This window comes from Cnephaeus nilssonii, assembly GCF_951640355.1.
Source record: "Cnephaeus nilssonii genome assembly, chromosome: 15".
Classification (NCBI taxonomy): Eukaryota; Metazoa; Chordata; class Mammalia; order Chiroptera; family Vespertilionidae; genus Cnephaeus; species Cnephaeus nilssonii.
This window is the reverse complement of record NC_137086.1, coordinates 42649014-42664027: the sequence shown is the minus strand read 5'-3', so window position 1 is coordinate 42664027 and position 15014 is coordinate 42649014. Positions and strand designations below refer to the sequence as shown.

At 42.8% G+C, this 15014-nt stretch overlaps 1 protein-coding gene across 1 annotated transcript in view; it reads left to right on the top strand.

Annotated features, from left to right (window-relative positions):
- Positions 1-15014, top strand: part of PAIP2B (poly(A) binding protein interacting protein 2B) — a 60279-nt gene that overhangs the window by 7136 nt on the left and 38129 nt on the right. The window lies entirely within an intron of this gene.

Genomic DNA, 15014 nt, shown 5'->3' with positions numbered 1-15014 from the left:
TATGCAAATTGATCGTACCTTCGCTATGCCCACGATTGACCAGGAGGCGCTGGGGGGTGGGACTCGGGGTGGCCGGGGTGGCTGATTGGGCCGGCGGGATGCTGAGCTGCGTCGCCAGCGGTGGTGCGAGCTCAGCGTCTGCACCATGGCTGTGCTGCGGCACAGAAGGGGCCTCTGGGGCAGCGAGCTCACGTCCCGCCGCGCGGACCATCAAAAGCGGGGGAGCTGGGTGCCTGTCCTCTCAGGCAGCAGGCCTTTCAGAAGCCTCCGGCGCGGCGGAGGCTTCTGAAAGGCCTGGTGCACCAGCGGACAGGCACCCAGCTCTCCCGCAATCGAAAGTAAAAGTGTGGGAGCTGGGTGTCTGTCCGCTGGTGCACCAGGCCTTTCAGAAGCCTCCGCCACGCCGGAGGCTTCTGAAAGGCCTGGTGCACCAGCGATCGAAAGCGAAAGTGTGGGGGCTGGGTGCCTGTCCACTCAGGCACCAGGCCTTTCAGAAGCCTCCGCCATGCCGGAGGCTTCTGAAAGGCCTGGTGCACCAGCGGACAGGCACCCAGCTCCCCCGTGATAGAAAGTGAAAGCGTGTAGGGGACCCTACACGTGCATGATTCAATCATGCACTGGGCCTCTAGTATATATAATGTGTGTGTGCCTAAGCGACTGAACGATCGAACAACTGGTCGGCCAGTTGCTATGACATGCACTGACCCCTGGGGGCAGACGCTCAATGCAGGAGCTGCCCCCCTGGTGGTCAGTGCATTCCCACAGCAGGAGCGCCGCTCAGCTGACCAACGGGCGCCAGACGCAGGGCTCATGGCTGGCCGATGCAGCCCGGAGACTGCAGTGGAGTGGCAGTGAGCCTACCGAGTGGCAGCAGCAGGCTCAGTGGGCCAGGATGAGCAGGAACATCAGGCAGGAGCGGCAGACGGTGTTGAGCTGCCAATTTCAGCCCAATCCCCCCAGGCTACACTGAGGGACCCCACTGGTGCACAAATCCGTGCACCGGGCCTCTAGTAGATAAATAATACAAGAGGATAACATCTTCCTTGCAGAACTATTGTGAAGATGAGAACAGATATGAGGATTAGAATGAGGAGGAGAAGGGGGAGGAGGAGAATGACCACCACAGGGGATCCCAGCTAATCTTAAATTAAGATTCGGAACCTGACATAAATGCTACTGTTGTGAAGAAAATTTTAGTGCTTGAGCCCCTGAGGAATACAAGAGGGTTGAAGGTATGGGGAGCAGGGTATCGTGTTTCTCATTCAGGCCCAGACTCTGTCGGTCTCTGATAGAAAGGGATTTATGAACAAAACTAAAGTAACAGGTTTGTGAGAGTCAGCGAACAACAAATGGTGCTTGGGGACCTGGGTGATAAAGTTTAGCAAAGAATTGGTCATTCTCCCACTTCGGCTCAAATTGGAGCAAGGCAACAGCTATGAAATGAGAACTGAAGGGATAGTACAGCTGAAGGGTTTCCTGCCTTGTGAACACGGAGAGCAGCATCCTTAGCAGGAAGGAAGGGTTCTCACGGAGGACACTGGCCGCAATGTAGGTGACCAGGCCCTCCCGATTCTGCTGAGATTGGCGCATAACTATTTCCATGCTTGTGGTTGATGAATAATAAGAAAAGATTACGGGGAGGGAGCATAAGCACACTGGGTTCTAGGCAGCTTCTGAGAAGGAAGCTGAGGACCTACCTCACCATAAGCCAGTGGCATTTTGGTTATAGGTATCCTAAGGGATGTGCAGAGTTCTCACAGGCAAAGAAGGGCAAATAGGCATTCTAATCTGAGGGAACCAGCACCAGCAAAGATTCAAACTATGAATGTAGAAAGGAAACTTTTAGGGAAAAGCAAGTAGTCTTGTGTGACTAGAGAAAGGAGCACAAACTAGTCACTGTTTTTCTATTCTGATTCTGATTTAGTCCCCAGAGCAATGATTCTCAGACTTTTTGCTGTCAGTGTCTCTTTACACTCTTCAAATTTTGGTGACTTCAAAGAGATTTTATGGATAATATTTTTTGAGTATTTATACTATTGGAAATTAAAACAGATAAATTTTAAAAATAATTAGTCTGAAATCATACAAAATAATAAACTTGTTAACATAAATAGCATAATTTTATGAAAATTCATTATATTTTCCAAAACAACAAAAATAAGTGAAAAGAGTAGCATTCTCTTACATTTTTAAAAATCGTGGTTTTTTTTTAATGTTTGGCTTAATAGAAGACAGCTGGATTTTCATATGTGTTTCTGCATCCATCTGTTGCTCTATCACACATCACATTGCCTCTTAAAAACTGCACTACACCTTTGTGAGAGAATGAGAGTGAAAAAGGCAAATCACGTTTTCATATTATGAAAATAGTTTTGATCTGCTGGATCCCCTGAAAGAGTTTCATGGACCCACAGAGTTCCCTGGATCATACTTTGAGAATCACTGCCCTAGAACAAGAGTAGTAGATATCACTAAGAGAAAAAGCCTGAATATATAAATGTAGTAATGATGATGATAATAGTAATAACAGTATTGATAACTGACCTTTATTGGGTGCTTTCTAAGTGCTATTCTAAGCGCTCACAAAAACCTAAGAAGTAGTTGCAATTATATGTTCCAGATGAGGACACTAAGGACGAAGAAGTTAAGTAATTTGCCCAAGTTTACATAGCTAGTAAGTGGTGGTGACACTGGGCTACACAGGCAGGCAGCCTGTCTCCTAAGCCTGTTCTAACCACTGTCCATCCTGCCTCTCTCAGGGACAAAGGCCTGCAGTATAGATGACAAAGGGATGAGTCATCCCACTCTCCCACCCCGTCTCTCTCCTCTCCCTGCCATTGTAGATGTCAATGCTCTTTTCTCTTTCCCTGCCTATTTAGCGAACTCATGTTTCTTTTTTACTCTGCAGCAAGTCCTTGTCCATTACCCGCTGTTCATTATTCCCACCACTCCACAGAAACTCCTCTCTCCAAAGGCACCAATGGCCTTATAATTTTCAGATGTAGTGGCCACTTTTCAGTACTCATCCTCCTTGCTCTTTGAGATTTGGCATATAATTGAACTTTTTGAAAAATTAAGATTCCCCCCTCTATTGGTTATTCTGACAACAGACCCTTCTATTTCTTTTACCACTTATTCAATAATGTCTTTTCAGAAGATCCTTTATGAGGTCCTCTTCCTCGGCCTGTCCCTTAAACATCTTCATTCCTCAGTGTTCAGTCCTATTCCCTTCTTTCTTTTCATTCGATAACTTCTCTGACTGCCACATCATTCACCTTCATAGCTTTATTATTATTACTAGAGGCCCGATGCATGAAATTCATGCAAGGGCATCGGCCCTTGCAGCCACAGCTTCATTTGGAAGGTCGTCCAGAAGGATGTCCGGAAGGTCCTTCGGGTGTCCAGTCTAATTAGCATATTATGCTTTTATTATTATTATAGGTTATTTTGGTTAATCCTCATCCAAGGATATTTTTCCATTGATTTTTACAAAGAGTGAAAGGGCAGAGGAGAGACAGAGAGAGAGAAACACCAATGTAAGAGTGACACACCAACTGGGACTGGGGATCGAGCCTACAACCCATGTATTTGCCCTTGACCGGAATCAAACCTGAGACCCTTCAGTCCGCAGGCCGACACTCTATGCCAGTGATGGCGAACCTATGACACGCGTGTCAGCACTGACACGCGTAGCCATTTCTGATGACACGCGGCCGCATGCCGAGGATGAAACATTTGCTGCTCCTGAGGATGAAACATTTGCGACTAGAGTCTTGGAGTTAGTTTCTTCCTCAAAGTGACACACTACCCGAGTTATGCTCAGTTTTTTGGCGAAGTTTGACACACCAAGCTCAAAAGGTTGCCCATCACTGCTCTATGCACTGAGCCAAACCGGCTAGGGCCACCTTCATGGCTTTAATTGCTAACTATACACTCTTGACTCCAAAGACATTATTTACAGCCCAGCCCCTGTCATACCACCATCCTCCATGAGCCAGTCGCTTGGAAGTCATCCCAGACTTCTACCTCACTTGGGATCAACCTCATGGTTCTGCTGGATCTACCTCTGAAACATTTCTAAAATGTTCTGATCTAGCTCAGACCCTCCTCTTCTCCCACCTGGATTATTACTCTAGCCTCATTAGTAGTTCACTTTCTTTTAGTTCTTACTGCTGAGAGTTCATCCACAGCAGCTGGGGTTTCTACTCTGCATGACTCTAGGTGCCATCATTACACTGTATCCTATACAAGGTGGGGCAAAAGTAGGTTTACAGTTGTGAATCCATGAAACACGAAGTTTATTCTTTTTTTGTTTGTTTGTTAATCCCCACCCAATGATATTTTTCCATTGATTTTTTTTTTTTTTTAGAGAGAGTGGAAGGGAGGAAGAGAGATACTAGCATATAGAGAGAAACATCAATGTGAGACAGACACATCAATTGGTTGCCTCCCACATGTGCCCTGACAAAGGCCAGGGATCAAGCCTGCAACTGAGGCACATGTCCTTGACTGCAATCAAAACTGGGACCCTTCAGTCTGTGGGCCAATGCTCTCTTCACTGAGCCAAACTGGTTAGGGCCTACCCTATATTATTGGTGCTCCCTGGAGTTGTGCAACACTGAGGCTTTGTATTATATACATTACTGTTGGAATATGCCTTCTAAATCTCATGTGGGACGAAGTTACTCCACAGATGAAACCACTTCATGATTCCCTATTGCCTTTAGGATAAAGCCCAAACCCAGACAGTGTTCCAGTTATTATGGCTGTGTCACAAACTACTCTAAACTTAGCAGTGTAAAATAATAACCATTTCATTAGACTTGTGGATTCTGTGGGTCAAAGATTTGGAAAGGGCATAGGGGGAACAGATTGTCTTTGCTACTTGAAGTCCAGGGCTTTACGTGGGGTTGTCTTCATGGATGGTGACTGGGGTCATCTAAGGCTCATTTACTCACATGTCTGGTACCTGGGCTGGGTGGAGAAGATTAGGACTGCTGAATAGGACACCTATGTTGTATCCTCTCCTGTGGCTTGGTTTCCCCATAGCTTGGTGGCCTCCGGCTAGAAAGATGTTTTTTTAATTCTTTTATTTTTAAAATATTTTAAATTTTATTTTATTGTTTAAAGTATTACAAATAGTAGTACATATGTCTCCTTTTTTCCCCATTGACCTCCCCCCGGCCAGTCTCCCCTACCACCCAGCACATGCCCTCACACCCCGCCCCCCACAGTGTCTTGTGTCCATTGGTTATGCTTATATGCATGCATACAAGTCCTTTGGTTGATTTATTACCCGCCCCCAACCCTCCCCTGCCTTCCCGCTGTAGTTTGACAGTCTGTTCAATGCTTCTTTGCCTCTGTATCTATTTTTGTTCATCAGTTTATAATGTTCTTCATATTCCACAAATGAGTGAGATCATGTGGTTTTATCTTTCACTGACTGGCTTATTTTGCTTAGCATAATGCTCTCCAGTTCCATCCATGCTGTTGCAAATGGTAAGAATTCCTTCTTATTTACAGCAGCATAGTATTCCATTGTATAGATGTACCACAGTTTTCTAATCCACTCATCTGCTGATGGGCATTTAGGCTGTTTCCAAATCTTAGCTATTGTAAATTGTGCTGCTGCTATGAGCATAGGGGTGCATATATCCTTTCTGATTCATGTTTCTGTTTTCTTGGAATATATTCCTAGAAGTGGGATTACTGGGTCAAATGGGAGTTCCATTTTTAATTTTTTTAGGAAACGCCATACCGTTTTCAACAGTGGCTGCACCAGTCTGCATTCCCACCAGCAGTGAAGGAGGGTTCCTTTTTCTCCGCATCCTCTTCAGCACTTGTCGTTTGTTGATTTGTTGATGATAGCCATTCTGACAGGTGTGAGGTGGTACCTCATTGCTGTTTTGATTTGCATCTTTCGGATGATTGGTGACTTGGAGCATGTTTTCATATGTCTCTTGGCCTTTCAGAGTTCCAAGTGCAGGTACTCCAGGTGGAAACTACATATCCATTTGTGACAGCCTTTGAATTTATAGTGTCACTTCTACCACAGTCTGTTGGTTATAAGAAAATTTGTCCAGACTCAAGGAGTGGGAGGGAGACATAGACTTCACCTCTTAATTGAAAGAATATCAAGCCACATTATAAATAAGCAAGTGGGATGGGAGATACTGTGGCCATCTGTGGAAAATACAATCTGCCACACAAACTATAGCAAACCCTTCCTACAGGCCCAGCCTCCCCGCCTGCCATCTCTCCTTGACCTCTGTGCTCCAGTCACACAAATGTCTGACGGCTCCCTTCTGTGCTTATCACTTTCTCTACCTGCACACTCCTACACCTCCTTTAACAGTAAGATTTCAAATGGGGGAGTGGGGTGGGGAGGAAAGTGGCTTTAAAGAGTTAAACCACATTTCAAAAATGGCTAAAGAACAGAGAGAAGGAGCGCTTAAACAGAATAGAATACAGAAATATACACAAGAATATACTAGAAGTTAATATTTGACATATGCATGGCTTTCCAAATAAAGAGGGAAAGCTATATGCCCAAACACCCATCTAAGAATCAGCTTCATCTGGTAGATATTGGAAAAGTGGAAGTTTTCTCAAACATACCTTTTATTCCCCCTCCCCCCCCCAAGTTATCTGCTCTGCATGTACTCCTCCCTGCTCCACCCTCACCTGCTCCCTTCTTCTCTGCGTGGGGCTCCTGGACATATCCCTCCCATAGATTCTGCTCCTTCAGAGTCCACACCATCACCATACAAGGCTGCCCAAGTGCATGCCACTCTACTGACGGTTGGAACATGAAAGTACAATGTAAGAAAGGAGAACTTAAGAGCTGAGCGCAAAAATAGGATTCCCCCCACCCACCCCACCCCAAACATCTATGATGTTTGCTTAACATGTGAACCAAAAGTTAACATGTGAACCAAAAGTTAACATGTGTTCACTTAGCATGTACTTATTGAATGTCCACTATGTATCAGGCACAGTTCTAGGTGCTGAGGATAGAATGATGTAGCAGATGCTGTTGGGGCCCCACCATTATACCCTTGGGCCGTATAGCACACACCATCCCATTTCTAGTTATCAGGATCTGCATCTCTTTGCCTGTCAACTTTCTTCAGCAGCCAGAACATGGTATGGGCATGGGCCAGCGCGCCCATCAGGCCAGAAGTACATAAGAAATAACACAACCTAGAAACAGCCCTTATTTGGTGGCTATTGAAACAGGAGTTGGTGTATTAATATCTCAGCAACCACACCACTCAGGGTATATTCTTTGAGGCCCAGAGTTCCCCTGCACAATTAAATTCCCATTACCCACAGTGGTCATTTGCTTCATAATGCATCCTTTATTGACTGCCTTCTCACTTCTCCACACTCCTACTGGTATTTCTGGAGATCACATCTCATATAAACAATTGTACTCAAATTCTTGTCTCAGGTCTGCTTATGGGGAAACCCAAACTAAGATAAATGGTTTAAAAAATACATTTAAAAAGGCAATGTCCTGACCTCACAGAGAAGATAAACAGTAAATAAGTAAACAAATAAATATATGATTTTAGGAAATGAAAAATGCTATGGAGAAAAACAAAGCAGCCAGGCTGGCATGGCTCAGTGTTTGAGCATAGATCTATAATCCAGGAGGTCACAGTTCGATTCCCAGTCAGGACACATGTCACGGTTGCAGGCTCGATCCCCAGTTGGGGCATGCAGGAGGCAGCCAATCAAATGATTCTCTCTCATCACTGATGTTTCTATCTCTCTCTTCCTCTCTGAAAATCAATAAAAATATTAAAAAAAAAAAGAGCCGAGACCGGTTTGGCTCAGTGGATAGAGCATCGGCCTGCGGACTGAAAGGTCCCAGGTTCGATTCCGGTCAAGGGCATGTACCTTGGTTGCGGGCACATCCCCAGTGGGGAGTGTGCAGGAGGCAGCTGATCGGTGTTTCTCTCTCATTGATGTTTCTAACTCTCTATCCTTCTCCCTTCCTCTCTGTAAAAAATCAATAAAATATATTAAAAAAAAACAAGAAAGAAAGAAAAAAAACAAAGCAGATAAAGGATAGGTAGAGTGACTGGTGGGCATACGGGAAAGGGATACGATTTAGATAGAGTGATCAAGGAAAGTGCCTCTAAGAAGGTGATATTTGAGAGGCTTAAATGAAGTGAGGGAGGGAGCCTTGCAAATGTCTAGTAAGCAGGGGTGGGGAGCCTTTTTCTGCGAAGGGCCATTTGGATATTGATAACATCATTCGCGGGCCACACAGAATTATCAACTTAAAAATTACTCTGCTATATTTGGTCAAACATTTAATTAACTCACTCCTAATGCCTTGACAAAACCAGACCAAATGATTTTGTGGGCCTTATGCCCCAGGCCGATGTTCCCACCCTATTCTAGAGAAAGAATATTCTTGGCAAAGGACCTGAAGCAAGAATGAGCTCCACATGTCTAAAGTACAGCAAGAAGGCCAATGGGGAGCCCTTTCCTCCTCTTCATCCACGCTCACTCCCCTGGGGGTGTCATCCAGTCCCCTGGGTTTAATTACCATCCGTATACTTTCACCTCACCAGCTGGACCTCTTTCCTGGAATCCAGACTCATAAATCTACCTACCTATCTCCATCTGAATTTTTAACATATCTCAAACTTGGTCCAAAACCAAAATCCTGATCGTCTCGCCAAATTTCCACCTTCCACTGAAATGTCTTCCCCGCATCGCAGTAAGTGGGCAAGTTCATCATTCCAGTCTCCAAGGTCAAAATTATTGGAGTCATCTTTACCTTCTCTCATTTACATCTCACATCCAATCCAGCAGCAAATCCCGTCCGTGTGCCGTAAATATATCTAGAATCCAGTTACTTTTCGCCACCTTCACTCTGCCACCTTGGTCACCGCCTCCCTTGCCTCTTGTAAGCCTCTTGCTCCTCCTACGATTTATAGTCCTGCCCAGTAACTGAGGAAATATTTTTGAAATGAAGTCAAATAATCTCAGTTCTTACAATGGCCTACAAGATTCTACACTGTCTACATTCCCACTTACTTTTCTTCCCTCATTGCTTACCACGCTCCCTCTTGCTTAATTACTTCCTGTCGGTCTTATGGGCCTTTTAGCTTTTACTCAACTATGCATGGCATATTCCCCTCTCAGGACCTTTACACTTGCTGGTTTCTCTACTTGGAATGCTTTTCCTTCGGTTATTCTTCACCTCCTTCAGATATTTGGTTAAGTGTCACCTTCAAAGTGATATCCTCCCTATCCAGGGTCACTGCATATCCTGGCCAAAGGGACAAATGGTGCCTGAAATCCAGCCTTAATGCAGAGCACACAGTAAACACTCAATAAGTATTTATTGCATAAATGTGTAAAAGAATGTATTAAAATCAGACACATGTGACTCCTAATTCAATATAAATCTTTAAAGAGGAAAGAGCATTTCTTTTTTCTTTATTTTCTTTATGTTTTTGGTTAATTCTCACCCGAGGATATTTTTCCATTGATTTTTTTATTTTTTTTATTTCTTTATTGATTAAGGTATTACATATGTGTCCTTATTCCCCATTACTCCCCCCCACCCCCCCGCAATGCATGCCCTTACCTCCCTGTTGTCTGTGTCCATTGATTAGGCTTATATGCATGCATACAAGTCCTTTGGTTGATCTCTCCCTCTTACTCCCACCGTCACCTACCTTCCCTGAGGTTTGACGTTCTGATCGATGTTTCTCTGTCTCTGGATCTGTTTTTGTTCATCAGTTTATGTTGTTCATTATATTCCATAAATGAGTGAGATCATGTGATATTTATCTTTCTCTGCCTGGCTTATTTCACTTAGCATAATGCTCTCTAGCTCCATCCATGTTGTTGCAAATGGTAAGAACTCCTTTTTTACCGAAGCATAGTATTCCATTGTGTAGATGTACCACAGTTTTTAAACCAGTCATCTGCTGATGGGCATTTAGGCTATTTCCAAATCTTAGCTATGGTGAATTGTGCTGCTATGAACATAGGGGTGCATATATCCTTTCTGATTGGTGTTTCTGTTTTCTTGGGATATATTCCTAGAAGTAGGATTACTGGGTCAAATGGGAGTTCCATTTTTAGTTTTTTGAAGCAACTCCATACTGTTCTCCACAGTGGCTGCACCAGTCTGCATTCCCACTAGCAGTGCACAAGGGTTCCTTTTTCTCCGCATCCTCGCCAGGGGATGTTATTTCTGTTGTTATTTCTCCTCTTTGCTGATGATAGCCATTCTGACAGGTGTGATATGGTACCTCATTGTTGTTTTGATTTGCATCTCTCGGATGATTAGTGACTTTGAGCATGTTTTCATATGTCTCTTGGCCTTCTGTATTTCCTCTTTTGAAAAGTGTCTATTTAAGTCCTTTGTCTCTTGGCTTTCCTTCTGTCTTCTTTTGAAAAGTATCTATTTAGGTCAGTTGCCCATTTTTTTAATTGGGTTGTTTACCTTCCTTTTGTTAAGTTGTATGAGTTCCCTGTAAATGTTGGAGATTAAACCTTATTGGTGATATCATTGGCAAATATGTTCTCCCAGGCAGTGGGCTTTCTTGTTGTTTTGTTGATGGTTTCCTTCGCTGTGCAAAAGCTTTTTATTTTGATGTAGTCCCATTTGTTTATTTTCTCTTTAGTTTCCATTGCCCTAGGGCGGATCAGTGAAGAAATTGCTTCGGCATATGTCTGAGATTTCGCTGCCTGTGGATTCCTCTAGTATTTTTATGGTTTCCCATCCTATGTTTAAGTCCTTGATCCATTTTGAGTTTATTTTTGTGTATGGTGTAAGTTGGTGGTCTAGTTTCATTTTTTTTGCATGTATCTATCCAATTTTCCCAACACCATTTACTGGAGAGACTGTCTTGACTCCATTGTATGATCATGCTGCCTTTGTCAAATATTAATTGAGCATAGTGGTTTGGGTCGATTTCTGGGTTCACTGTTCTATTCCATTGATCTATATGTTTGATCTTGTGCTACTACCAGGCAGTTTTGAGAACAGTGGCTTTGTAATACAGCTTGATATCTGGTATTGAGATCCCACCTACTTTGTTCTTCTTCCTCAGGATTGCTGCAGCTATTTGGGTTTTTTTATTTTATTTTATTCCAGATGAATTTTTGGAAAGTTTGTTCTAGGTCTGTGAAATATGCCGTTAGTATTTTAATGGGAAGTGCATTGAATTTATAGATTGCTTTGGGTAGTATGAATATTTTGATGATGTTGATTCTACCAATCCATGAACACGGTATGTTCTTCCATCTGTTTATGTCTTCCTCTATCTCTTTTTTCAGTGTCCTATAGTTTTCCGCATATAGGTCTTTTACCTCCTTAGTTAAGTTTATTCCTAGGTATCTTAATTTTTTTGGTGTGATGGTAAATGGGATTGCTTTTTTAGTATCTCTTTCTGTAAGTTCATTATTGGTGTATAGAAATGCCATAGACTTCTTGGCATTAATTTTGTATCCTGCTACATTGCTAAATTCATTTATTAAGTCTAATAATTTTTTCATGGAGTCTTTAGGGTTTTCTATGTACAGTATCATGCCATCTGCAAATAAGGACAGTTTTACTTCTTCTTTTCCAATTTGGATGCCTTTTATTTCTTCTTCTTGTCTAATTGCAATGGCTAGTACTTCCAGCACTATGTCGAACAGGAGTGGTGAGAGTGGGCATCCCTGTCTTGTTCCTGTTCTTAGGGGAAATGGTTTTAGTTTTTGCCCATTGAGTATGATGTTGGCTGTGGGTTTGTCATATATGGCTTTTATTATGTTGAGGTATGATCCTTCTATTCCCACCTTGCTGAGAGTTTTTATCAAGAAAGGGTGTTGGATTTTGTCAAATGCTTTTTCTGCATCAATTGATATGACTATGTGATTTTTATCTCTTATTTTGTTTATGTGATGTATCACATTTATTGATTTGCAAATATTGTACCATCCTTGCATCCCCAGGATAAATCCTACTTGGTCATAGTGTCTGATCTTTCTGATGTTCTGCTGGATCCGATTTGCTAGAGTTTTGTTGAGGATTTTGGCATCTATGTTCATGAGGGATATTGGCCTGTAATTCTCTTTCATTGTGTTATCTTTATCTGGTTTTGGTATTAGGGTGATGCTGGCTTCATAGAAGGACCTTGGAAGTGTTCCTTCCTCTTGACTTTTCTGGAATAGTCTGAGGAGGATAGGTTTTAGTTCTTCCTTGAATGTTTGGTAAAACTCCCCTGTGAAGCCATCTGGCCCTGGGCTTTTGTTTGCTGGAAACTTTTTAATGACTGCTTTAATTTCTTCCATAGTTATTGGCCTATTGAGGTTTTTAGATTCTTCCTAATTGAGTTTTGGAAGGTTGTATTTTTCTAGGAATATGTCCATTTCCTCCAGGTTGTCCAGTTTGTTGGAATAGAGTTGTTCATAATATTTTTAAACAATCCTTTGTATTTCTGTGGGGTCTGTTGTTATTTCTCCTCTTTCATTTCTGATTTTGTTTATTTGGGTCCTCTCTCTTTGCTTCTTGGTGAGCCTGGCGAGAGGTTCATCAATCTTGTTTATCCTTTCAAAGAACCAACTCTTGGTTTTGTTGATCTTTTGTATTGTGTTTTTGTGTTGTTTTTTTTTTGTCTCTATGTCATTTATCTCCGCTCTGATCTTTATTATTTCCTTCCTTCTTCTTACACTGAGCTTTTCTTGTTGCTCTCTTTCTAATGCTTTGAGTTGTAGGGTTAGGTAATTTATTACCATTGTTTCTTGTTTTTTGCAACAGGCTTGGAGAGCTATGAACTTCCCTCTCAAGACTGCTTTTGCTGTGTCCCATAGATTTTGGATTGTTGTGTTTTCATTGTCGTTTGTTGCCATTATGTTTTTTATTTCTTATTTGATCTCTCTGGTAACCTAGTCATTGTTTAATAGCATGCTATTTAGTCTCCAGGTGTTTGATTTTTTTTGGATTGTTTTTATTGTAGTTGATTTCCAGTTTTATGCTATTGTGATCTGAGAAGATGCTTGATATGATTTCTATCTTCTTGAATTTGAAGAGACTTTGCCTGTGTCCTCATATGTGGTCTATCCTTGAAAATATTCCGTGTGCACTGGAGAAGAATGTATATTCCGTATCTTTGGGGTGGAATGTTCTAAAGATGTCAATTAAGTCCATCTGATCTAGTGTGTCATTTAGGATTGCTGTTTCTTTGCTGATTTTTTGTTTAGTTGATTTATCCAGTGGTGTCAGTGGGGTATTAAAGTCCCCTACTATGACTGTATTGCTATCAATCTTTCCCTTGATATCTTCCAGAAGTTGTTTTATGTATTTGGGTGCTCCTGTATTGGGTGCATATATGTTTACCATATATCTTCTTGTTGAATTGCTCCCTTTAGTATTATGTAGTGGCCTTCCTTATCTCTAATATGGCCTTTACTTTGAGGTCTATTTTATCAGATATAAGTATTGCAACCCCAGCTTTTTTCTCATTTCCATTTGCCTGAAAAATGTTTTTCCATCCCTTCACTCTCAGTCTGTGTGAATCCTTTGTTCTGAGGTGGGTCTCTTACAGACAGCAAATATATGGGTCATGTTTTCTTATCCATTCAGCTACCCTATGTCTTTTGATTGGTGCATTTAATCCATTTACATTTAATGTTATTATTGACTAGAGGCCCAGTGCATGATTGAATCATGTACGTGTAGGGTCCCCTACACGCTTTCGCTTTTCACGGTGGAGCTGGGTGCCTGTACCCAGTTCCCCCGCTTTTGATGGTCCGCGGCCGCTGAGGGGGGCTACCCTGCTGTTGAGAGGCGCAGGGGGAGGGACTCTGAGAGGTGCAGGGGGCGGGTGTCCCGCCCCCTGCGCCTCTCAACGGCCGCTGAGGGGGGCTGCTGCGGACACCTGGCTACCCTGCCGTTGAGAGGTGCAGCTGGGTGTCCGTGGCAGGCCCCCTCAGCGGCCGCGGATCTGGCCATTGAGAGGCACAGGGGGCCGGAGTCCCACCCCCTGCGCCTCTCAACAGCAGGGTAGCCCCCCTCAGTGGCAGCAGATCCGTGCCTCTCAATGGCTGGATAGGCCACCCCGAGTCCCGCCCCCCCAGCCTCCCGCTGCCCAATCGTGGGCGTAGCAGAGTGATGATAATTTACATGTTACTCTATTATTAGATAGGATAAGTACATGTTTGTTGTCATATTTTTCCTTAATGTTTGTGTTTCTCCTTGCCTTTCTCTTTCTTTCTTTTTACAGCAGTCCCTTTAGCATTTCTTGCATTGCTGGCTTGGTAGTAATAAACTCTCTTAGCCCTTTTTTGTCTGTGAAGCTCCTGATTCCACCTTCAATTTTGAATGATAGCCTTGCTGGATATAGTATTCTTGGGTTCAGTCCCTTGCTTTGCATCACTTTGTAAATTCCATTCCATTCCCTTCTGGCCTGGAGTGTTTCTGTTGAGAAATCCATTGATATTCTAATAGGAGAACCCTTGTAGGTAACTTTCTATCTCTCTCCGGCAGCCTTTAAGATTCTTACTTTGTCGTTGGTGTTTGCCAATTTAATTATGATGTATCTTGGTGTCAGTCTTTTAGGGTTCATCTTGTTTCGGACTCTATGTGCTTCTTGGACTTGCATGGTTTTTTTCTTGCCAATATCAGGGAAGTTTTCTGTTATTATTTCTTCAAACAGGTTTTCTATTCCTTGCTTATTTTCCTCTCCTTCTGGTACCCCTATTATGCAAATATTGTTTTGTTTTGTGTTGTCCCAAAGCTCCCTTAGGCTCTCCTCTTGCTTTTTAAGTCTTCTTTCCAGTTGCTGCTGTGTTTGTGTGTTTTTTCCTACCTTGTCTCCTAATTCACTGATGCGTTCCTCAGCCTCTTCTAGTCTACTGTTTAAGCCTTCCATTGTGTTCTTTATTGCAGCTATGTCGTTCTTTATCTCCTCTTGGTTCCTTTTTATGTTGGTGACATTCTCATTCAGCTCCTTATAATTCTCATTGAGTTGTGTGTATTTGTCATCCAGCCG